Below are 19,357 nucleotides of genomic sequence, written 5' to 3'. Positions count from 1 at the left end.
GCGGCATGAGGTGACCAAATTATGCGGTAGGATTGACTAAAGTATGCAACCAAACGCTACACTTTTCATAATATTACTTCATAATTTTGTTATTTGTTCACGTTAACGCTGGGCAAAGGTCTTACCTCATTAGTGCCCTTTTAGCACCCAAATACAGTGATAATGAACTGCAAGATGACTAGTCAACCTTTGAATAGGGCCTTCCACTGGGTGACACAAGGGTCGCTGTGATTTTAGTAACTCACCTGTGTTTTTAAATCTGCATATTATGCAGCAGATGAATGATTATGTGGCAAATGCGGCATATCCATACTACGGTGGAAAACCGTACAGAATCACATATTTCCAGTGGTTCTGGTGATACCAATTGATTTTGTGCAGCAGTAAGATTTCCTCAGCCTTCAGTAAGACATGGAGAACAGGTTATTTCAGGGTATCGACAGTGCAAGCTTCTGTCCCTCAAAGAACTGGAACAGCACAGTTGCGTTAGTGCCAGCTTTCCTCCTTCACAGATCTGCACTGCAAGCATGCTTTTCTCACAGCACAGATACCGCATGGCTGCGGCAGATCAACCTACCACCCCCACACAGAAGATTATCAGCCTGCAAGCTTCCCTTTCTTCTAGCGCAGACTGCAGCAGTGCAGCTCCCTCACAGCACCGGTACAGCACGCTCACCGCAAGTCCATCTCCCATCCCTCACAGAGGATGTGCAGCAGGGCCGGACTGGGAACCACAACCGGCCCTGGTAAAGTGCTCAGTCGCCCTCCCCTCCTCCCTCCCCCCCCCCCACCCCCCTCCGGGGGAGAGGGGTTGGAGGTGCCGCCGAGCTCTTTGCAGCTATGCTGCAAAAACAGCCCTGTAACAAAAACGGCCCCCACCCGTGCGGCGCACCGGGGGATTGCCCGGTGCCCGCTATGGCCAGTCCGGCCCTGATGTGCAGTACTGTGCCAGCACTGCAAGCTTCCCTCTCATATAGAACAGACATCGGCAGTGCAGCTTCCTCACAGCACCGGTACAGCACGCTCGCATCAAGTCCATCTCCCATCCCTCACAGAGGATGCTTACACTGCACCAGCACTGCAAGCTTCCCTCTCATAATGAGCAGGCAGAAGCAGTGCAGCTTCCAAACCGGGCAGAGCTCAACTCAAACCTCAGGCCCCACAGAAGATGCTCCCTATACCAGATCTGCCAGCTTCTCTGGCTCAGAACATGCAGGATCCCTGCAGCTTCCTCACAGCAGGGGTACAGCATGGAAGTGGCAGTCGAACCTACCGTCCCCAGCAGAGAGTGTGCTGTACTGTACCAGCACTGCAAGCTTCCCTCTCTTATAGCACAGCCAGCAGCAGTGCAGCTCTCACAGCACAGGTCCATCATCATGCCAGTTTATTCAAACGGGTCTTATAGACAAGTGCTATGTTTGCCCATTAGTTCACAAAGAAATCCACAAATACTAACTAGAGGGAAAGCAGAGAGCGGGAGACGCAGCACTAGAGAGAGAACAGCGAATGGTACGAAATGGAATTAAACATGGCGGAGCTTTAATAACGTCCCACCAATCAGATTGCTTAAAACATGTCTGTGAAGATTCCAGAAATGGCGCCTAACACGTTGTAAACATCCGGTAGCGTGTTCCCTCGCGGCATGGTCGCGCAAGCCTCCGTTTCTCCCTTCGCGCTCTTTAATAGTTCTAGCTTGTTTTGTGAGAACCAGCCCTCTGGCCCTGACCTCTAAGGCCTCGCCACCGAGGAGCCAATGAGCCCCCTCGTCTTGTGCTGGTAATTGAGGCCTTCTCACAGACTTCTAAATGCTGCCTCAGTGCCTGCAACACAACAAACTTTTTAAGGCCCTGCCCGAAGCATCGGGTCCACTGCCCACAGAGACGAGAGCGATGAATAGGTTTATTATATTCTTGGAGCGCGTGAACTCATGAGACGAAGAATAGAATACGCAACAACCACGTCTGCTCGGACAGGAAGGGGCCGGACAACAGAATGGAAAAACAAGAAAGAAGTTTATAGCACTAAGTTTATAGCATTAGGTTCACAGCACTATGGCATATTCAGGTTCTTGTAGTTGAGCGGTTTATAGCCATAGCATGTCATTCTGCATGGATACATTCGCATCATGTGCGACATCTCATGCGGAACACAAACATCCCGCTCAAAGTCTTCTCCAAGATATTGAGCGTGTATATGTTTACAGTTGTTACATTGCACATTTTGTATCGTGAACTTTGTGTGGGCGGAGATACCTGCAGACTGTAAACCATGGTTGTATGACGGAACAACGCAGGGAAATACTCTGCATGCCTTTACCACACATTTTTTACCCTGTATTTTTTTCAGCTCGCATATGCTTTTACAACATATGCCTTTACCAAGCATTGCTTATGTGTATGTGTGTGTATGTATGTATATATGTGTATATGGATGGCTGAAACGCGTCTTCCCAAGCGTTTCGTGACTTCACTCACCTTGCGCTTTTAAAGGAATAAAGCCTTGTTTGTCCCCGGAGCTGTGTCGCGCTTTTTTCCTGTTTTGGGAGAGAGCATTGGACTATATATATATATATATATATATATATATATATATATATATATATATATATATATATATATATATATATATATATATATATATATATATATATATATATATATATATATATATATATATATATAGTCCAATGCTCTCTCCCAAAACAGGAAAAAAGCGCGATATATATATATATATATATATATCCCCCACACCCCCAAACTTACCTGAAATGCATGATAAAGGCATACGTTGTAAAAGCATATACGTTCTAAAAACATGGGTGGTAAAAAATGCATGGTAAAGATACAACGTGGTAAAAACTTCGTTGTAAAAGCTGTTTCCTATAAACCATGGGTGTTCTAAAACATTTCACCAAGGGCCAAAATGTTTGGCCTGTTATGTGACCGAGGGCCGCATTAATGTCAGTAGGGTGGTTGTTGGGGCGAGGGCAGAACAGATGGCTTGGAGAAGGGGGGGGTGTTGTTGATATGGTGGGTGTAGGGGAAGCTAAATCTATATATCGTGTAGCTGAACTGCACATTGTGAAACTAGTAGACCTGGGATCAATCGCTGATTCCCCGCTTTCCAAATTGTGTGATCTTAGGCACATGTTTTATTTAACTTTTCCTCCATTGTCTTCACTATTACATATAAGAGGACCTCGAAATACATGACTTCAGGATGTGCGCCTTATGTAACCTTCCCCTGTGTTTGATTTAATAAACTGTAATATTGTTTATGTATAAACGGAACCTAGGCCACCCAGAGGGTGCACTTAACATCTGACTTGCCACTTAGTTCACAATTGGCATTGTTGTCAGTGAGAGGGAAGAATTAATCTTTCTAAATTCATGTTCATAAACTATCACTTTAAAAATAATGCTGTCAATGCACTGATATAATCTCATATACTAAGGAGAAATGGTTCTGCATGTTGATGAAATACCCTTTTTACATTTTAAAAAACTGTCATATTTTTACGGGTTTGCTGCAAGATGTTTTCACTTTATCTTTAAATAAATACTTGCCCATTTATTTAATGTAATGTTCGAATGGAGTTGAGTAAACCACAGCCCAGATCTGCTGTTGAGTTGACAACAATTGTTTTGAACCCGACACTCAGAGGAGCGAGGACATTCCGCCACATTTAACCCCTTCCATGCTGGTGACGAACCCCAGCCGTCATGCACTACGGTGCTCGTGTGCTGATGATGGCTGGGGTTCGTCACGGACCGCCCCTGTTCGTGTTGTTTACAGCACACCAGGGGAATCGCGGCCACACGGAAAGGGTTAAGCTGCAAGACGGAGACAAGCTAAAAAGCTGTGCGGCGAAGCGGAACGAATATCAGAAACCCACTATATTTAAACACGTGGGACACATTCTAAAGTAGCTCACGGACGAAGATATATTACTAATCTCAGCAGTTGGGCGGTTTGAACGGCCACACCCCTCTAAATTTTACATACGTGGGATGCGAGTGGAACATATGACAAAGACACGTTTATAGCGGAATTTAAGGAAGAAATAAATAATTCTGTGTCGAGCAAAATAACCTGAATCAAAGAAACGCCTGGAATCAATTTAAATTGAGGGAAAAGGAAAAAATGTTGAAACAAATATAGAGACAGAAAATTTGTGTCTTGAGAAAGATGCTGTTATAATTTGGAGGCCATCGAAACGCGGCGACGCTGTTGCGAACATAATTCAAGGACTGACACAAACTGGTTGAATATCGATTGGATCAACATATTAGCTGTGGTGTCCCTAAGTCAAATTGAATGTGTATTGGTATTTGACAAGGGTTGCGTCATACATTTGTTTGTCTCTATTATGCTGGTCATAATTGCAAACTGTCCAATCATTATTTTGTGATTCAAAGTACTGTATGTTTTTTAAGTAAGGGAGAATTCATTTTTATTGTGTTGTAACTGTATAACTTTATGTGATTTTAGCTTATTTGTATAATGGTACGTGAATGAAAACAATTTTTTAATAAAATGTAATGATTACATATTGGAAATAAGATTCAATATTTCAATGTATTGTTGACTATTGTATCTGAACAACAGGGTCAAGGGAATTTTTTTTCTTGCTTCTGCTGTTGAGTTGACCAGTGGGCCGCATGTAAAGGCCAGGAGAGCTGCATGCAGCCCCCGGGGACACTGCACTTTTTGTGTCATGAGTGCTGTGGTGGCAGAGATACTGGACTACATTCTTAACTCTGGGAAGCTGGTCTGGAAATGTTGGTAGAAAGTCTTAGATATACTCATGCCAGCCCAGCCAGCACTGACAGCTCAAGGCGGTCCCTTGCCTAGGGGTCTTGCATCACCGGGCTAAAGTCCTTTCTGACACTCAAACTTCTGTTTCAGGCGGTCAGAGAAGCCCCCTCTCCCCTCTAAACCTGCTCTCTGCTTTTAGGCCAATTCAGAACAGGATTAGACTTGGTCGGTTACAAGGAATTACATCCCTCACATCTGCAAATGTATGTATTGGCCATACTTTGTGGTGCTCATAAGTCTAAAAAGCTGTGCCCGTTATTGTCTCGTCTCTGACGTTCTCCCCCCCCCCCCCCCCCCTCAGATTTTTGTGAATAACTGCTCTGCCTGCAGGTGTTGCGTCAGGCGACAAGCAGTTGTTTCTGTTTTTATTAGGTATGAAAGACATGGGCATTAGTACAACTTCTGATAGTTTTTTAATGTGTTACTTCTGTAATATGTTCATTTTACTTTATGCTTTTAGTTGTTTCTAATGTTGTTTTAAATTAATTGCTCTAACTTTGTTTGCATAGACAATTGCTTACCTTTCAGATATTTTAATTAAAAAAAATAGAGTTGGGAACAGTACAGAGTGAGTGAAGGCAAAGCTGAGAACATTTAAGCACTGTATCTCTTTTCGATCTTCGAACCGGACGCCACAACTAACCACCGGGAGATATATATCCCATGCACTTGACTTACCATTATTTTGCTCTCTCACACAAGGATTAACTACAAAGATCATATGGTAAATGTGTTTTACTTATCAAGCCCTGAAGTAGTCCCAAGAGAGACAAAACGCGTCGGCTGTCTTGTGAATTGCGTGCTGTGATTTTAAAAGAATTTCTATGGATTAAAAGAATGAAAGGAATCGTTTTTTACAGCAAAAACATCGACTAACACTCTTCATTTGGGAAGATATTATTTTATTTTTGTTGTGTTGGACTATGGACATTAACATCCTTTTACCAATTGCTTACTTGTTTATCTGAGAGCAGGCCCTCTTTGTTCATATCAAGAGAGGACTTTAAAGGTGTTTTTTGATATTTATTCCCTCCTAATGGCGATTCGCCATGATATTTAACAGGGGTTTGTGACAGCAATTAGTAACAGATTCGCAAAGGACAACACCTTACCCTTTGAGAATCCTGTTGGGCAACCTGAGGGGCTAGGATGATTTGAGGAACAGGGCAGATAAGAAAACTCCAAGTGCCCTGGTGCCGTTAGACCTCTCCGCGGCATTTGATACCGTCTGACATAAACAACTATTGTCGCGGATGATGAATTTCGGCATCGTGGGCACAGCACACGCCTGGCTCTCCTCCTTTCTCGAAGGGAGGTCTCAGAGAGTACAGCTCGGTGACCTTCTCTCCACCACTACATCGATCACCTGCGGAGTGCCACAAGGGTCTGCCCTGTCGCCCCTACTCTTTAACATCTATTTACAACCCCTGATTAGATTGCTCAACCAGATGGACTGCCATGTATATAACTATGCGGATGACACCCAAATAGTGATCCAACTTGACCAGGGTCCGGGTGGCCTCGTAAGACTGCAGAACATCTTGAAGTACACAGCCAACTGGATGTCCAGAAATTCATTAAAAATCAATCCGGATAAGACCGAGGTACTGCCAATCACCATCGCAGGGAACCCATGGATTGAGGATTTCTGGCCAAGAGAATTAGGGTCTCCTCCGGAACCAGCTGCTGTGGTCAAGAGTTTAGGCATCCAGGTGGACGGCAGGCTGTCTATGCAAAAACAAGTGAGGACGGCGGTAGGGACCTGCGTCCGCCTCCTCCGACAACTTAGAAAAGTCTCACCTTTGTTGTCCTTTTCCACTCTGAGGCGAGCGGTCTCCGCCACGATCCTGGCTAGGCTAGATTATGGCAATTCGCTATATATAGGACTGCCACAAAAACTCTTGTACAAGCTGCAGGTTGTTATGAACGACGCTGCTAGGCTTATCTTTAAAAAGCCAAGGAATACTCGTGCATCTCCCCTTATGCAAGAACTGCACTGGCTACCGGTTAAGCAAAGGGTGATGTTCAAAGGATTGTGCATTGTTCACAAAGCCCTGTACGGTAAGGCTCCAATGTACATGAAATCTCGCCTTATCCCCTATAGCCCAGCACGGACACTTCGATCTGCTGACGCCTCTCTTCTTATTCAACCACGTTGTAGATTGGCCACAGTAGGTGGACGTGCCTTTTCATATTTGCTCCCAACAGCCTGGAATAAGCTGCCAATTGAATTACGGAGGGAGACTAATTTGTTGGCCTTCCGAAAAAAACTAAAAACAGTGCTTTTCCTGCAAGCATGGGGTGATCTGTAACTTTTTATGAACAGTTGTCCTCCACAGTACTCGATGTTTGGACCCTGATAAAGCGCTTAGAGACCCCTGGGTTATAACGCGCTATATAAATTGAAATAAATAAATAAAATAGGGGTGTTGAGGGGTTATTTGAGGGACTGGCGAAGAGAAGCATCATGCTGAAAGCAGTTCCATGGGCCATCGAGTAACCTCTTTCATCACTCATATCCGGGCTGGGAGCAGGTGTCAAAAGAGGGTGGGGTGGGGGGCTTCAAATAACCCCTAATGCCCACCCCTCCATTTCTGATAAGAGATCACACTGTGAATACTTTTACACTTTACGGAGACCAGGCTGCCCATTGCATGTTATCAATTGTGTGTTTGATTGCATTTTATAACGGATAACTATAACAAAACTGCATTGTTTGAATTGTTAAATATGTTTAGTGCTACCAATTTTATAGAATGAATGTGAAAACATATATTTGCCATTCCGAGGGGTCGCTATGACTTTTCTTTTTTTAACAAATGAGGCGGAGGGGTGGTGGCATTAAATACATGTTTAAGACCACTGCCTTACACCAAATGTCAAGGAATCCTATTTTCTTAACCTCTAGCTAATACCTTGATTTAATTAAATTATTTGTATAATATACTTACTTATAAGAGCTTCCAGTCACCTCTCTTCATCCATTGGTCTGTTATGTTGTCATTCACATTACACTACATCAGGGGTTTCCAAAGTTTTCTGTAATAAGAGCTACTTAAGTTCAATTAAAATCATCCCGAGCTACTAATATTATTAGTGTTGTAACAGTGACCACATCTGAGAAGATTTAATTAGTGGCCACCACATGCAAGATTATCAGCAGAGATCACCTCAGTTACCCAGTAGTAATGCAGCAACTGTATTGTCTATGTGGGGGGCCTCTCCGAGGATAATACTCAACAGCCATAGATGTATTGCTTCTGGCACCAAGGTAATTATATTAGCAGTAAGTCTCCAAAACGCTGCAGTAATTTTCACTGAAACATGTGTCTTAAAAATATTTTCCAAATTCTGCCCTTTTGCTCCAAACATCAGTTTATGAGTTCTGAAAATACACAGAGTTTTGTCTTCAATACACACTTTTCATTTTTGGCACACAGGTATTCATACAAGCAAAGCTTCTAAATCAATAGGCTGGACTGCACGCAGGAGAGCTACTTAAAAGTAGCTGGAGAGCTACCAGTAGCTTACGAACTACTTGTTGGAGAAGCCTGTAATACAGCATGCATCATCAGGGGCGGCTCCTCCGCTAAGGCGGAGGAGCGTTGTCACACTGAGCAAAAAGGAAAAATAAAATGACAATAAAGTATCATTATTGCCTTTTCATTTTTCCGATTGCATACAGTTAGTGGCCTGTGTAAAGTGTGTGGTGGGGCGGGGCTGGCCGGGGAAGGAGAGGCATGGTTTGCACTCCCAAAGTGCGCATGAACTGTTTGGCCGGCCCTCTTGGGCCAACCAAACAGTTCATGCGCACTTTGCATGTTCCCACCAGGCTGCATTACATAGCCTGGTAAGGAACATGCACAGGCTCCCTGTTCCAGTCTGAGCGCCGATCTACGGCTCTCAGACCAATCACAACGCTGCATTGCAACGTAGTGATTGGCTCAGGGGAGCCTGTGTGCCGGGTTCTTTCTGCTGTCGGACACACTGCAGAAAGTAAGAGGACGCAGGGGAGGCGGCGGCTGGCCATTCCTGGGTAAGTATGTTTTTTTGGGTTAATTAACCCCCGCCTCACTGTTCCCATCTGGTAGCAGCCGCAACTGTACATCATGGAGTAATGGGTCAGCCCACTTAATCCACTATAGACTTCATTATCAGCAACTGCATTCTTCTCTTTCCCAAGGAGCACATCCACACACAAAGTAGTTCCTTCAGTGCCCGGGACTTTTATGCCAATGCATGTTTTTTTAGACCTAAAAATATTTTAGTTTTTTGTCAATATTTTAGATTGACGAGGACCCAGCGAAATCCCCAGCTACACGTTTTGCAAATATCATGACAAAACAAAACACGCATTGACATAGCAGAAAAGTCTGTCATCCGACACCAGACCTATTGGCTTTGCCAATGATTGTTTCATCAGTGCTACTTTTATCATTTAATTTTCAAATATGGGTATTGGCTGTTGTCTTTTTTCTTAATTATTACCATTATTCATTGGGGCAGTCAATCATTTTACCATCTTGGTTTTTGTATTTGTTTGGGTTGTTAATTCGTTTTCACCCCCATCAGTAGCTAGTTTCTTTAATATGAACTCCCTGGACTCTGTTCATTGGGTCAGGCTGGGACGCTGCGAGCCGTGATTGGTCCCTCTGGGCAGGCTGGGACGCTGCGAGCCGTTATTGATCCTTTGGGGGCAGCCTAGGACGCTGCATGCAGTGATTGGTCCGTCCCCGCTGGTGGGCGGAGCCTGTCGCTGCCACAGAGGGCACAGTGCAGCCACCTGCTCAGTGACAAGAGCTGGCCGCTGCAGGCAGCTCGCTGAGCCCCCTGCTCTATTTATTGCCCCTCCCTGGCGCAGCCTTTTGGCTAGCAGATTTGTGGTTGTGGCTCCAGAGCGCTGCACTCTACTTCGGAGCAGAGAAGCCACCGACGCGGCCTCCCGGTAAGACTCAGTGGATGGATGAATGGGTGAATGCATGATCTAAGGCGAGGTGGGACTCGCTGGGTGATTCAGGTTTAGAAAGAATGAGGCACGGGGAGGCGAGTTGCCCAGGGGGGAAGAAAATACGGAATTAATGTCTTAATGTTTACAGATACATAGCACAGCTCTAGAGGCTGCATGTAGCGAGTGGGGACCCCAGGCTGGCTTCAGGGAGCTGGGAACGGGCAGAAGAGATAGTCTACTCTTGATGCTCTGAATTGAACTGAAATCAATGCATCTCTGGGACTAAGCAATTCATTAGTTGCCGAAGAGCACACGGGGCACTGGAGTGACAGTCTGGATTACAGCTCCTTTCGCCCGGTGCCACCCTTGGGAACTTTGCTGCCATGTGCTTTCCTACAGAGGAGGTTACATCGCTGCACTGACAACCCTTTCACGCGTGGGAGGCATTTCTGTTGTGTTGTATCGTGATTGCATTTAAGCGGCGCTTCATACACACTCGTTTCAAATGATTTGGAAACCAAATGATGATAACATTTCTTACTTAGTATGCATTTACAGTTCATGTTATTGGCAAGGTCGACTAATTTATACTTTTCTAACTATATTGATAGTCGCTCTATTTTATTAAACAATTTTTTTCAATTAATTTCTGACAACACTGGACGTTGCTTAAGGAACTTTTAGATCTGTTTGTAATTTACACTAGTGGACTATTTAGTCTTGTGCCGTTCCGGTGTTGTATTTGCAGGGTTCTATATTATTGTATTTAAAATTAATAGAAATGTTGTGAACGCAAAGTGCTGTAGGCCAGAAGGTAACGTATAGAGACGGTCCCTTCAACCATGGCGCAGGTCAAGCCTGTAGAGCAGTGACCATTCCACCCCCGCCCCCCTATCGCTCCCCAACATGGAGCGCATTGGTGACCTCATTTCACTGGGACCCCATGTTTTCAGTTATGGCTAGCTCTTAAACAACAATATGTCCCGCAAGGCGCTATCAATCAATCAATCAATCAATCACAAAATTTGTAAAGCATGCTACTCACCCGTTAGGGTCTCAAGGCGCTGGGGGGAGGGGGAGATGCTACTGCTCGAACAGCCAGGTCTTGAGTTGTTTCCTGAAGGAGAGATGGTCCTGGGTCAGTCAAAGGTGGGTGGGGAGGGAGTTCTATGTCTTGGCCGCCAGGTAGGAGAAGGATCTTTCTCCGATGGTGGCTTTCCGAGCTCGAGGGACGGATGCGAGGGCGAGGCTGGCGGATCGGAACTGGCGGGTGGGTGTGTAGAAAGTGAGGCGGCTGTTAAGGTACTTTGGGCCTGTGTCGTGGAGAGCCTTGTGTGCGTGGGTGAGGAGTCGGAACGTGATCCTCTTGTTGACTGGGAGCCAGTGCTGGTCTCTCAGGTGGGTAGAGATGTGGCTGCGGCGAGGGATGTCAGGATGAGTCGTGCTGAGGCATTCTGGATGCGCTGCAGTCTCTTCTGGAGCTTGGCTGTGGTTCCAGCGTAGAGGGTGTTCCCGTAGTCCAGGCGGCTGGTGACAAGGGCCTGGGTGACCGTCTTTCTGGTGTTGGCGGGGATCCACCGGAAGATCTTGCGAAGCATGCGCAGGGTGTTGAAGCAGGAAGACGAGACGGCGTTGACTTGCTTAGTCATAGTGAGGGAGGAGTCCAGGATGAAGCCCAGGTTGCGTGCGTGGTCCGTTGGTTTGGGTGCGGTACCCAGGGCAGGGGGCCACCAGGAGTTGTCCCAGGCAGAGGGAGATGGTCCTAAGATGAGGACTTCTGTTTTGTCTGAGTTCAGCTTCAGGCGGCTGGTCTTCATCCATTCTGCGACGTCTTTCATTCCTTCCTGGAGGTTGGCTTTGGCGGTGGCGGGGTCGTTGGTGAGGGAGAGGATCAGCTGGGTGTCGTCGGCGTAGGAGATGATGTTGAGGTTGTGTTGGCGTGCGATGGCTGCGAGAGGGCTCATGTAGGTTGCTAAGCATGCCTGATACAGCATTGCAGTGCCAGAGGCCAGCAGTGCCCCATTTACAGGCCCTCTAGCTCAGCACCCTTTCACTCAGGGTGTGAGGTGGGGGTGAGGGCTTGCAGCTACTCCTCTCAGGGGAGAATCTGTTGCTGATGGGCAGTGAGGGTGGGGGACTTTTGCAAATTCATCTTATTTTGTTTGTCACAGCTGTGAATTGACGAGGAATGTTTTTTGCACATGTAGGGCCTGGTGGCTTAACAAACTAATGTGTCCGCTGCGGGGCCTGTGTTCAACCTCATGGTCACAGGTTCAGTTCACTGCTTATCCACTCAGCCTTTCATCCTTCTGAGGTCGATAAAATGAATACCATGGAGGTGGATAACAATAAACATCTGTTATTTAGCGCCAAGATGGCTTTCTGGGTGAATGTGCACTTTACAAATACACATTATATTAAAGAAGAGTCTGAATAACTCACAATTACCCCAAATCTGCTCCTCCCACCCCCCAGCGGCTGTATTTGGTGAGGGACCCCTAAAAGATAACTTGAACTGGCTGCTTCCTGGATATACAAAGACCTTTGAGGAGGGAAGTGCCTGCTGCAGCGGCAGCTCTTCCGCTATGGCGGAGTAGCCTCAACCCCCCCAAAAAAAACTGCAGGAAAGGAAATTAAACTACACTCGTTTTTATTTCTCCTTTCCTGCCGAGTCTTGGGGGGGGGGACAGGGCCTGGGGGGTGACGCCACTGCCGGGAGTGGTAGTACACTCCCATCACTGCGCATAATAGTTTGTCCGGCCGCCTCGGCCATCATGTGCAGTGAACCTCTCTCCAACCCCAGCTTCATTACTGGGGATAAAGAGAGCAGGCATAGACACCCACTCTTTCCTTGAGCACCTATCAAGGGCACTCGGGCCAATTGTGAACCTGCTGTCATGTGAAAGCAGCTTCAGGATTGGCCGCAGGGTATTCTGGGAGCCTGTGTCTGAAGAAGAGGAGCGGGAGGAGGCCTGACCCCTTCCCTTCATGAGCCCTATGTCCGGCCTCATCCCCCCACCCGCCACTCGTCCCAAATACGGGCCGCTACTGACCTGCTGAGTGTTCCATCACACCGCTGACATGGGGTGGTTATATCCGAGGACTGCCCAGGAGTCACCAGTTGGAAGTGCTGCCTTTTCGTGCGCACACTGCCTTCATTTACCCCCTGCTCCCCAGCAGATGCACCCCACTTCTTCACTGGTAGGGTATCTTTGTTGTTACCATTGATAGAGGGAAATTGTGGTCAAAACTTTCAAAGTGGGAGGTGGACAACAAATTGCTCAACTTACTGATCTTACTACATTCAGATACTTGGATCCAAATAAAAATGGGGGCCGGCAATTGTTTATCAAAAGAGATTCCGACCACAAAAGGACTGAAACAAGGTTGCGTCCTCGCACCGACCCTGTTCAACCTTTTTGTGTCTGACCTTTCTAAAGATCTGGACAACTGCAACCATCACTCCCCAAAGCTAGGGGGGCTTACACTGTCGAACTTATTATATGCAGACGACCTGATACTAATCAGCCACACCCCAGTAGGCCTGCAACATCTTATTAATACAACAAGTACATTCTCGGATAAAAACGGCCTGACCATGAACATGGAAAAATCGAAGGTGATGGTTTTCAATCAAAAATCAAAAAAGCAAACATTTCAATGGTCTCTGCACGACCTAAAAATGGAAACAGTTAAGGAATACAAATATCTGGGGATAACTTTTGATTCCAACGGCTCATTCCAGCGACACGTAACAACAATAAAAAACAGAGGGACTTCACTGGCCATCGCTTTAAAAAACATTAAGAATAAAATAGCGGGCCCAAGCTTAATCCCCTTGCTGGATATACTGCGCACAAAATTACTACCATCAATAACATACGGCAGTGAATGCATGAGAGGGAGAGATGAGGACACTCTAGACAATGTGGTCAGTAAAACACTCCGAATACTCTTCTCACTCCCCCCCTACACCTCCCCAGCACAGTTAAGGTTGGAGTTTGGTTTACAGAAGCAGCAAATAGCACGTAAAGGTGCATATGCTAAATGCTGGCACAAAATAAAGAATGCTGAACCAGACTCCTTGAACGCCCAACTTTGGAAAGAGCAGGAGACAAACAAGGGATCCCCCGCAACAGTGTACCTTCAAGCAGCTATAAAATCCCTTGCACTGGAAGACCTGTGGCACTCGAGCTGTTCACACAAGTGCTTCAAGCGCCTTGTCAACAAGTCAGTAAAAATTATTTTCATGGAAGAAGACAAAGCCGCCCTAACCAGGAGATCACATGGGTGGTTTGTGATCCAAGGTTACACTAGCGCCCTACCTCAGCCATACCTCAACCTCAGCTTCTCAAGGAAGGTGAAGGAAGATTTCCTGCGGCTGAGGATGGGGGTAATTCCGTCAAAAGTGCATCTTCCCCCATGGAAACGCTTGGAACTGAATTCCAATTGCAGGCTTTGCGAATATCCAAAGGAGGACGTTCTGCACTTGTTATGTAGCTGCAAAGCTCTAGACAGTGCTCGAAGCGGCAAATTAACACAGCTCTGGAACCAAAAAGGTGTGCGAACTCGCAGGCAAGCCTTGCTGATCAGCTTCAAGGGAGAAGATATTCAATTAGCCTGCAGCCTAGTGCGCTTCATGAAAACAGTTAACACAATCCAAAACCCAGAGGCCAGCGATTGAACTTGACTCAACAAGACTCGCTTCTGCATCTCAAGAAACTCTCCTTTGATTAACAAAGACTCAGTAAATCTCAAAATGCTTTTCTCTTTTACAAACACAATGTATTGCATCAGTTTGCACGGATCTTTCGTCCATATCTTTTACCCTCTTTTACTGTTTTAACTTTTTTTTGTAAAACTTTTGATTATGTATCTACTCCAATGTTTTTTTTTTAAAAGAGTCATTGCAAAGATTTTTATTAATCACGCAATAAAGTTTATTATTATTATTATTGTTGTTACCATGCACTAGCCTCCAAGTAGTCATGTTTTTTTTTTACTAAAACTGGCATCCTGGCAAGGGCATCTCACCCTGGCTTTGCATGCCGAGGGCCCATAGACTGGGCGACTATCTCTCTGCACACATACTCCTCTCCATGGAAAGTTGCCCTAGGCTCGTGAACTGATGCATCTGTTGCAGGGACTTAATGTTGGCCCTCATTTCACCGGTTGGATTCCACATGGACCAGCTCAGCATTTTATCCATCTTAGATTATGAAAATGAGTACCATTTGCAACTTTTTATGCGCTTACCCTCTGCACTGCCTCTGTCACGTGGAACCCATTGCACTGCTCTCAAAGGGGGGTTTGTGTTGTCACTTAAAATGGGCAAAATACATTTTTCTATTCAACTTTAAGAGGAATTGAATCCACCTTTTCCAGAAATCTGCTTCCCTAACCACAAATTGAAAATAAGCATTGGCAAAGCCAATCGGTCTCACCTTTGGAACCTGTGGCTTTGGAAATGATTTTTAGTGATGTTGTGCAGCATGGCTAAAGATGAGTAGAAAGTAGCTTATGCCTTTCCACCACTTCATTTTGCAGGAGCGCAGTGCGCACCATTTACGGATTCGAGTTGGATTGGTAAATAAAAAAAAAAACTGAGTTTTTTTTTTAAAGCAGGTAAGAGGGAAGCAACACGGGGTGGAAACACCACAGGGGATGAGAGGCAGAAGCATCACTGAGGCGCAGGGGTGGGAATGAACACGGGCTTGTGCGGTGCACAGCAACACAGAGCACAGGTGGGGAGAGGACGCGAGACAATCAAATACGCAAGAGAGCAAAATATGGTGTGGAGGGGAGAAAAGCAAACAGGCAAGTGAGAGAGAAACGTGGAGCCGGGAGGAGAAGCACCAGGGTGCCCGCATCACAATGCAGTATGGCAGAAGCACATGGGCGAGGTAGAGCAACACGAGTAAAGAAGGCGCGAGAGAGCAACATGAGTGCAGAGGGCGGAAGAGAAGCACAGTTAGCTGGAAAACACATGCACTCACGTGGAGTGCTTAAGACAAAGCAAAAAAGTAGTTCGCTGCAAGTGAGCAGTGGAAGGACACAAGTAAATTGACAATGTTACATGGGAGGGACAGAATAAGCAGCAGGCCAATGAGTGACAGTAAAGCCAACCTGTGGTAAGCTATGGGTGGGCTGCAGGCCCCTGTGAGGGTTCTTGGTAAGCTTACAGTATGTCTTCACAACCCTACAGCTGCACGGTCTAGTAGACTCGACTAAAAATGAGTAACTGCGTGCAGTCACGATGCGAGACATTTCATGAGATGGTCACGGGGCTTTATGTACAGAATGTCACAGGCTGCCAAGTAACTTTTCAGATTCCCACCCTGCCCTCATGATCTAGTCCACACTAGGATTGGGAAAACTTTTAAATATGCCGTCAAAATAATTCATGATTCTCCCAAATTTTCGCATTACAAGAAACTTGCACTTTTCCACAAAATATCACATACTGATTTTGTTATCTGACTGCATACTACTCCTTAAAACAAAAAATCCTACGACATACCGGCAGAAGATTGTTTCACCCAAAAAATGTCTTTCCAGCAGACATTTTCTGCTTCCTACCGGTATCTCACAAATTTTTTTTTACATGAGTGTGCTCAGGTAAACAAATGTGTCTCTAATGCTACACATTTTTTATTTTGTGACACTTTTAAGGAATTTCATGAGATTTTGTGAGGGAAAGATACAATATTTTAGGCCTCCCAACGCCACACTCAGCCTCAATACAGCCAGACCCAAAAGGATGAAGTTGCAGTATTCACACTGTAGCTATGCATGACGTCCACAGCGCTTCAAGGCCAGTGCAGTGCTGAAAAGCACTATACAAATAATACATTACACTCCAATGCTACACCTATGCTGACAGAACTGGGGAACCAGTTCCTGTCACACCATCTGGGTTGTAAGAAAACCAGTGATTTCACATGTGCCATGTGAGGTAAACATATATTTGGCTACCAAGTGTGGTGCCTTGTGGCATGTTATTTTCTGCTAGTCCAGTAAAGATCTGGGCATATTGTACATAGGGTGCACTGCTCTGGTCTGCCCTGGGCATACCTTGAAATGGGTACACTGGACGCAAAACTGGTCACTGCGCCCTCCCACAGATGCTGTTGTGCCCCAAGGACAGCTGTGAGCTCGCCTCTGCCCTGGGGCAGCTCGTGGGTGAAAGGTGGCCCAGCTGATGGAGGTTGCCAGTCTCTTTCCCTGCATCTCAATGGGGACTCAGGTCTGTATGGGGCTGTCCTTGGCGTCCATGGGACCTCATTGTCTCTCTTGTAGGGGTTTCCCTCGGGAGGGCGCACTGACTGTGTGGCACGTTTAGTGTGGCTTCTGGTGGCCACATAGCCTTTGCGCCATGTTGTGGCCCTGGCGCAGAGGCATGGTCAAGACCTCATGCTGATGGGGGGCACGTGCCAGGGCTATATGTACTGCAGGTAAATGAATGAATGAATGAATATTAAACTTATAGAGCGCAAACTTTGCCCAAGGGCGTCAATGCGCTAATTGCTGGACTGAAAATGTAGACAAAATGACCTGCACATACTGAAATCTGTGAAAAAAGCCAGGTCTTTAAGGCTTTACGGAAGAGAGATTGACACACCTGTGTACTACAGAAGGGGCTTGCCAAGCGGTCGCCTCGGGCCCATGTTCCCATCTTTAACACCGGATAGCATTATTGCCCCCGGGCACTTCATATCATTGTAATTGTATTTATATAGTGCTTACTACCCTTAACAAGGTGTTGAAGTGCTTTTGGTGGTAATCTCTTCCAGAGTTAGGAACGTCCCTGAAGACCTGTCTATTCGGCTAATCCACTGGACCCTGCCAGCGCCTGGACACCCTCACGGGTGACAAGTAGCGCTCTACAAATCTACTGATTGATATAAATGGTACATGGATCTTTTAGTGAGATAGATCAAAAGTTTATGGATGAAAATACATTCTGGGTTGAATTAGTTTAGTAAGCGTGCATAGAGAGCTTTCGTCACTCTCACAGAGCTGTGTGGTGAGTAAGTGGAGCAGGGCATGTACATATAGGAAACGATAGTGAGGCCAGGCGCGGCTCCATGCCCCTTCCGTCTACTCACGGGTCCTACATAGTCTCCAGCTTTCCTCCTTCTCACTCAGTGTTGCAGTTTTCTCGTTTCTGCCTCAGGCCTTTTCGAATTCGTTTACAGTTTTGTGCCCAGCACCACTGAGTGCCCTATTAATAATTACTTTTCTGTGCTGAATTCCACTCTGGTGCCCTAATAACCGCTGAGAACAGCCGCGGGGCACGTTGCGTGCCCGCGGCGTGCCGGCCTGCCCTTTTTGCGACACAGCACTTGCAACCTTTTCTCGGAATGGACACAGAGGACCCTGTGTGTGCCAGACTTTGTGTCCACTCCCCTGGGGGTGGGTGGATTTGTGAATTTTTGACTTCAATGGAATTTCTGTTAACAGGGTAAAAGTCAAAGTCGGCCTGTTTTGTGCGGATTGCATTAATCAGGCCGTTAAATTCCACTGGAAGCAGTTTAGAAATTTTGCTGGTTATGGCCGGCCACATTTATGTATGTGTATATATATATATATATATATATATATATATATATATATATATATGTGTGTGTGTATGTGTGTACATATACACACAGATAGATAGATAGATAGATAGATAGATAGATAGATAGATAGATAGATAGATAGATAGATAGATAGATAGATCAGACAGATAGACAGATAGACAGATAGATAGATTTGTAATATGCACACCACTGACTAAACCCTATCTCTCCTCAGCAGTCCTTACATGTAGGCAATAAGGTAGAACAGGATTTAATCTTTGCAGAAATAAAGCTGGGGAGAGTTTTTCAACCAAGTTAAGGGGGAGGGGTCCTAGAGCCTGGTCCTTCAGGGTGAGGGGTAGATCTGCTGTCTCAGGTAGTTGGTAGCCACACCTGATGTCTGTAGATTGACGTGGCGAGCATGGCTTCCATACTCTGGTGTGCTGCTGAGCGGGAGGAAGGTATTAGTCCAGAATGGTACAAGGGTCAGGACTGACCACTTTAGAGCTATCATGTTTCCCCCCCAAACCTGTAGGAGTTGATGGGGTTGTTTTCAAAATCAAACGCTGGTCCTAAACAGTTTGCCCTACCTACATTAGATTAGGCAATACAGTCAAATGTTTTAGGAATATAATACATTTGAAACTTTAAAAAAAAAGAAACATGTTCAAAAACGTGTATGAGAAAAACGATTACACAGTGGTAGCACTTATTCAGTGTATGACCTCCCAGGGGTTTTTAAATATCTGTATGTGTCCCTTCTTTGTGTTTGCTGCTCCGCTCTGGTGCTGTTACGAATATTAGGCCTAACTAAGTTACAAACTAAGTTACAAAGTGAAAGAGAAATGACGACATGGGAAAAAACCAAGCATTGGCAAAGCCAAATGGGGTCTCCCTTTTGGGACCTGTTATCCCAAAACGGTCTTTTGGCATTGCTATACAATCGGCAAAAAAATGTACAATAAATACATTTAAAAAGGCGCAATGACGTGATTACGTGACTGCTGTTGGTTGCGTCATTCTTGGA

The 19,357-nt window shown here is 45.7% G+C and overlaps 1 protein-coding gene across 3 annotated transcripts in view; it reads left to right on the top strand.

The window, feature by feature from the left end:
- STARD8 (StAR related lipid transfer domain containing 8) overlaps positions 1-19,357 on the top strand; it is a 565,518-nt gene that overhangs the window by 315,652 nt on the left and 230,509 nt on the right. The window contains exon 1 of one of the 3 annotated variants that reach the window (XM_086918345.1): positions 9,614-9,763. The exons of the other annotated variants lie outside the window; for them this stretch is intronic. The gene's annotated coding sequence lies outside the window, so the exon portion shown is untranslated. Of the gene's footprint in view, positions 1-9,613; positions 9,764-19,357 lie in introns of those variants that run through there. 3 annotated transcript variants of the gene reach the window in all.

Source organism: Lissotriton vulgaris, chromosome 4_1, assembly GCF_964263255.1.
Source record: "Lissotriton vulgaris chromosome 4_1, aLisVul1.2, whole genome shotgun sequence".
Classification (NCBI taxonomy): domain Eukaryota; kingdom Metazoa; phylum Chordata; class Amphibia; order Caudata; family Salamandridae; genus Lissotriton; species Lissotriton vulgaris.
The sequence above is the reverse complement of the archived record's forward strand: the minus strand, read 5'-3'. Positions and strand labels throughout refer to the sequence as shown.